This window comes from Dunckerocampus dactyliophorus, chromosome 3, assembly GCF_027744805.1.
Source record: "Dunckerocampus dactyliophorus isolate RoL2022-P2 chromosome 3, RoL_Ddac_1.1, whole genome shotgun sequence".
Lineage (NCBI taxonomy): Eukaryota > Metazoa > Chordata > Actinopteri > Syngnathiformes > Syngnathidae > Dunckerocampus > Dunckerocampus dactyliophorus.
Window position 1 is genome coordinate 32,413,323 of NC_072821.1, and position 6,090 is coordinate 32,419,412.

The window sequence follows — 6,090 nt, forward strand, 5'->3', positions numbered from 1 at the left end:
ATGAATTAATGAATGATTGCTGTTTCGTGGCAGATGTATGGTCTATTAGTCAAAACATAGTGAAATAGAAGTGATATGTAATATTCTGCTCACTAGGCGGCAGTAATGAAACTAAACATTGATGAGACATTACATTACATTACCCCAGTGCTTCTCTCATAGTGGGGCGGGTGGCCACGTGGGGGGTGGGTGTGGATGGGGGGCGTGGTGAACTGTAAGTGGGGCGTGGAGGACTGCAGGGAGGACTTTCAGTTTAGTGAAGACCTGCCAACATGTATAATTTATTGTACAGCATGTCCAGCATGACAGAATGAAAAAAGTTCTCTGTCCATTCCATGTGGAAGTGGTAAGTTTTTGGTTTCTTAAGTTTAGAAGAAATAAATTGGAGGCTAACTGATTAGCTCGCCTGCTTGTTAGCTCGCTAACTTGAAAGCTTGTTAGCTCACTAGTTCGATAGCTAGCAGCAGTCTCGAGTCCCTGCAGCATAAATGGAGTGTTGTAAACAATGAACAACAGGAGTGTAAAGATGACTATATGGGTATTATTACGTATCTAGAAGGCTCTAATAATGTTAACAACCGTACTTAGAAAGTCATAAACACGTTTTCCATGCTGTAACTACGTAAATATTCCATTCATTAACATTTAATCCTTTATCGAGGAAATTCATTTATCACAATCGGGTCTAGAACCAATTAACCGCTACAAATGAGGGACGACTTTTAAAAAGTAACATATTTTTTCTGTACAATTTCTACTCCATTCGACTAAAATGACATTACCTCTCCTTATATTACTCATAATAATAAAGTTTATTCCCATAGAATTGTGATTTTTTTTTCCTCCTTTGAGTATGGACTGTTTTTGCTTAATATTTTGCTTTATTTTTGTAAAATTACAGGTGTTTTTTTCATTTCTGCTGGTTTTTTTTTTTGTAATTTTCCAAACATTTCAACTTTCTTCTGGTAAATTTTCTTCTCATAATTACAAATTTATTCCCATAATATTTAGACTTTTCCCTTAACAAATTTTCCAAAAATGACAACTTTACTCTTTGCTTTGTTTGTGTCACGATCTGCTTGTGGAGCTGTCGAGTGCTTGACCCCCAGTACGCAGACACAGGCAGCGGTGGGAAAAATAAAAGTCTTTAATGAAGCAAACAAAGGCGGCAGAAGTAAAAAGGCTCTGTGACAAGGTGTACATTTGGCGGGATAGACACAGAGGAGGAACATTTAAGTGACAGCACAGGAAGAGCAAAGGTCCAACGAACCAGCGCCGTCCATGAGACGACGCTGGGCTTTTAAACCCCACTAATAGTAATTGTGGCCAGCTGTGCAACATACCACTGGGGTGAAGCGGCTGCAGCTTCCCCCCAGCAGGAAGTACAGCACACCAAAATACAGTAAGAGCGCAGGACAGGAAGTACTCACTCCTGTCCTGCAGAACATGACAGTTTGTTTTTCATAATATTACCGCTTTTTAAAAAAAATCTTTTTTCTTTAATATTTCCATTTCACGCTCCTAAAATGATGACTTTTCATCATAAGATTACGTTATTCTCGGAAAATTACAACTTTTTCTTGTTAGATTAACACTTTTTGCTACTAATATTTTGACTTGATTTTCTAAAATTACTGCAGACTTTTTCATTTTTTAAAATGTTTTTCTGTTAAATCATATTTTTAGAACGGGCCAATAAAAAAAACTTGAAGCTTGAAAGATGGTCACGTTATTCCATCCTCCAATAACCCATAACGCCAGGAGCTATTCTGGATAAATTTAGAAGTAAAGAAAAAAATCTTACTAAAATGCTATTCCTCCGCTTGGGGACATGTAAAAAGTTATTGCAAAATGCGGATGCTGCACTTTTTTAAAATGACAAAACATGACAGATTATTACAAATTGCCGTGTTATTACACAATGAGGTGAACATTTTTTACATTGTTACAAAACGCACCATTATTACTAAAATGTGGTGCTTCATCGCACACGGTGTTTGGTCACGAGAAAGGCACACTTTTAATCAGTAGAAAAAGAGGTGCATCGCTGGTACTCAGACTGAACAGTAGATGGTAGCAATGCGCCTTCTAAAGAAGGTGTAGGTTGCTTTTCACACTCATTAGCCAAAATGTCTCTGTCAAAAAGGAGAAAAGCAGATACAGCCTGTAGAGTTTTCCAGGACACCGCTTCCTGTTTATTTACAGACTAATGGGAAACCTGGGTGCTTGGTGTGCACTCAGTAAGTGTCGGTGCTCACGGAATGTCACTATGAGGCTCATCATGGTGAAAAATATAACATCTTGCAATGGCAACTGACGAGAAAGAAGATAAATGAATCGCTGCTGGCTCTGAGGAAACAGCAGTCCATTTTCACCCGGAGCCGTGAGGTTGGCGAAGCAGCAGTAAAAGCCAGCTACCTGCTTGCTAATCTAAGAGCATTAGCGTCAAAGCCGAATTCTGATGGTGAGTTTGTCAAAACATGCATGATGGCGGCTGCAGAACCTGTGTGTCCCGAGCAGGGGTCCTGTATCGAGGGAGAAAGGTAGGAAAATTCCATAGGCCCTGGACTGACAGGGGGCTAAAAAATAGTTGTTGTAATTGATGAGAGCACCGAAATTACAGATGTGGCTCAACTGGCCGTATTTATTCATGGAGTTGATGAGACAGTGATGATGAGTCATTGAGGAGTTCCTTGAGTTGGTGCCTATGATGGACACCACAACAGCTGAGGACAGAGTTGGAGTGGACTGCTCTTGCACCGTCTCCGTAGCTACAGATCAATCATGTGATGATAAGCAGAGAAGGTTTCTGGCCATTTGCACGAGGAGGCATTACGTTGCAAGTCGTGAAAAATGGACCAAGACATGGAGGTGGCTGTCCAATCCAGAGGCCTCAGTTTGATTGCCTTCTCAGTGACAATCTTGTTGCCACATTGCACTGAGGTAAGATGGTTAAGCGGTGGTGCTGAGCTGAGGCGTTTCTTTGAGAGGATATTGGACAATTCACGGACAAAAAAACAGTGATGGAATTAAATGGTACTGGTTCAAGTCCTATCTGGAGGACAGGAAGTACTTTGTTGGAATTGGTTACTGTGTCTCAGAGCAAATGGGGTCAATCCTGGGACAGGTCAGTCTGTACATGCTTCCTTTAGGCGAGCTAATATGCAGCTGCAACGTGTCCTACCACAACTCTGCAGACGACACTCAGATCTACGTGTCACTGACGGCCGGTGAACATGGTCCTGCAGATTTACTTTGTCACTGCATCAAACAGATCAGTGTGTGGATGCAAAACAACTTTCTAAAGCTGAACTCAGACAAAAATGAAATCATTGGGCCCCATTCACAAACATCTTCTTAAAAGTCTTCTTAAGAAGTGTACTTAAGAAGGCGCGGGTTGGAAACTGCGCCACATTCACGACACGTTCTTAAGTAGGGATAATCGTTCGCACCCGTGTTCTTAGGTTGATGAATGCCAACTGCAATGCACGTGCATGTAAGGCCTAATTTGCATAGGCCACCGCCTATTATTTCCTATATAAGGTAAAAAATGTGCCGTGCGCAACAGGCAGCTGGAGGCGGAGATGGCAACACGCAAGGGCAAGACTGAGGAGCAGCTGGACAACAAACGAAAGAAAAACTTCAATTCTACTGAAATAGAGGTGCTTTTACAAGGAGTGAGCGAACACAAGACCACCTTATTTTCACGTGTATCCACCGGTCATCAGGCCATCCAAAAAGAGTCGGCATGGAGCACCATTGCAGGAAACATAAATGCCGTTTCCACGGAGAAACGCACCACCGCAGAGGTTAAAAAGAACTGTTTTGACTTAAAATAGACTAACAAAAAAAAGATTGGACTGCACCGGAGGGATCTGGAGGAAACGGGACGTGGGCCATCAATCAGAAACCAAACCATTTCGGAAACTCTAGAAAATATTTACACAATCATGATGGAAAAATAAAGTCAAAATACATAGTCTGTGTGGTTACATTTGATTAGACGCTGCCTAATTAATACAGCAGCCCCGTGCTCTGGCTCAAGACGTGGCTGGGGGCGCATGTCGTTATCTGGGGGTGCTACGTGCGCAATAGGCACACCACGTTTCATTGCGATGTTATTCTGATGATCCTGCACACCTGCAAGAACAGAGAGGGAAGCCTGAAGCCTGAAGCGGGACATCAAATATTCGTGGCTTTCAGCAAATAAATCTAATGGTCCCTTTACATTCTCTCTCTGCGCAGTGCACATCCAGCCAGCTACTTTTTTTTTTTTGATGAATTGGGATTTGAATATATATTTATCCATGGAGTATATTTTAGTTGTTTTGATGATAAATAATTGTTGGGATATTTTATTTGCGCTACATTTTTTGGGATCAGGTTGCAAAATCCATCATGAGGGCGATTGCGCATTGAAAGTGCAAGCGTTGCTTGTGCGTAAGAGTCCTCCTGAGCGTTCGTAGAATTTGTTCTTAGATCTAAGAACTGTGAGTTAAGAACACGTTTCGTGAATGCCAAAAATCTTCGTAAGAAGGCTTTAAGAACACATTTGTGCGTAAGAACGTTTCGTGAATGAGGCCCATTGTCTTTGGCCCACGGAACAAAGAGAAAGTGTTATCAGTCACCTCGAGACTCTTTCTCAAAAACCTAATCATCAGTTTAGAAATCCAGGGGTGATAATGGACTCACATCTGAATTTATTCAGCCACGTTAAATCAATAAAAATCATCAGCTGTTTACGACCTAAAAAACATTGCCAAAATCAAGGGAATAGTGATTTAGAGAGCGTAATCCACGCCTTTGTCTCCAGCAGGCTAGACTACTGTAACGGCCTAGTCACCGGGCTCTCTAAACGAACTGTAAAACAGCTGCCGTACATCCAGAATGCTGCTGCTCGAGTCCTGACCGGAACCAGGAAATATGACCATATTCATGGTGTTGCACCAAAGTAAATCTCTGACATGTTAGAGCCACATAAACCATCTCGAGCTCTGAGAAGCTCAGGGACTGGTCTCCAGAGTCAGAGTCACAACTAAACACGGTGAGGCTGCGTTTCAGTTTTATGCTGCCAAAATCTGGAACAATCTTCTAGAAGATGTGCGACAATCCTCAACTTTGGCAATGTTCAAATCCAATCTCTTGATTATTATTCTTTTTTGTTTTATGGAATCATTTATGGAACTTTATGTAATGATTTTAGAATGATTTTATGTTTTTATGGAATGATTTTATGAAGGGATTTTACCCTTCTTTTCTGTAAATCACTTTGAATTACCTTGTGTATGAATTGTGCTCTTTAAATAAACTTGCCTTGCCTTGCATAGTTTGGTTGACATGACAAAGACATAACATGAACCCCTGCAGCTGGTCTGTGGCCAGTCTACGGCTCCAAAATCAGCACGTTACACACGCGCCCTCCATGTGTTTCTTGCCGTAGGATCATGTAGGACCGGTTGTGACCTATTGGTGGATGAAATGAAAGTTCAAACAGAAAAAACTTTCTTTGCTGGGACACATAGTGTCAGGAAAAGGACTACAGCCTGACGCCTGACATGTGACAGCTGTATTTCAAGTACTTCTGCCTACAGAACTACTGCCAAAGTAAGGTCATTCCTAGGGCTCACGTCATGGCACTCCAAATTCCTACCAGACTACACTGCAGTTGCTGAGCCCCTGAAAACGTTCACAATGCAGGTCAATTCTGATTTTTTTGCTCACAAGTGACGCGTATCAGATGTTTTCATCTTAGTGTGAATCCGTGTATCATTCGTTTTTCAAAATAAAGCCAAAACTAAAAAAAATGACTATTTTTTTCAATATTTGTGTCTAAACCAAAGACGAAAAAACGGATCATGAATAATTTTTCCGATTTCCAATTTTGTGCACAATTTGAAAATGGACAAAACCGATTGTCCAATTGTCCAACTTTGATTTGATGCAAAGTGAGTGAAGTTGAGTGGAAGTGAGGTTGCACTTTAAAGACCAGGGTTAGCAGCAGATAACCATCACAGACATCAACAATGCACCGAATGTGACTGAGGAATACGGATTTTTTTTTAAAATGCATATATTTTTAGCATTATGGCC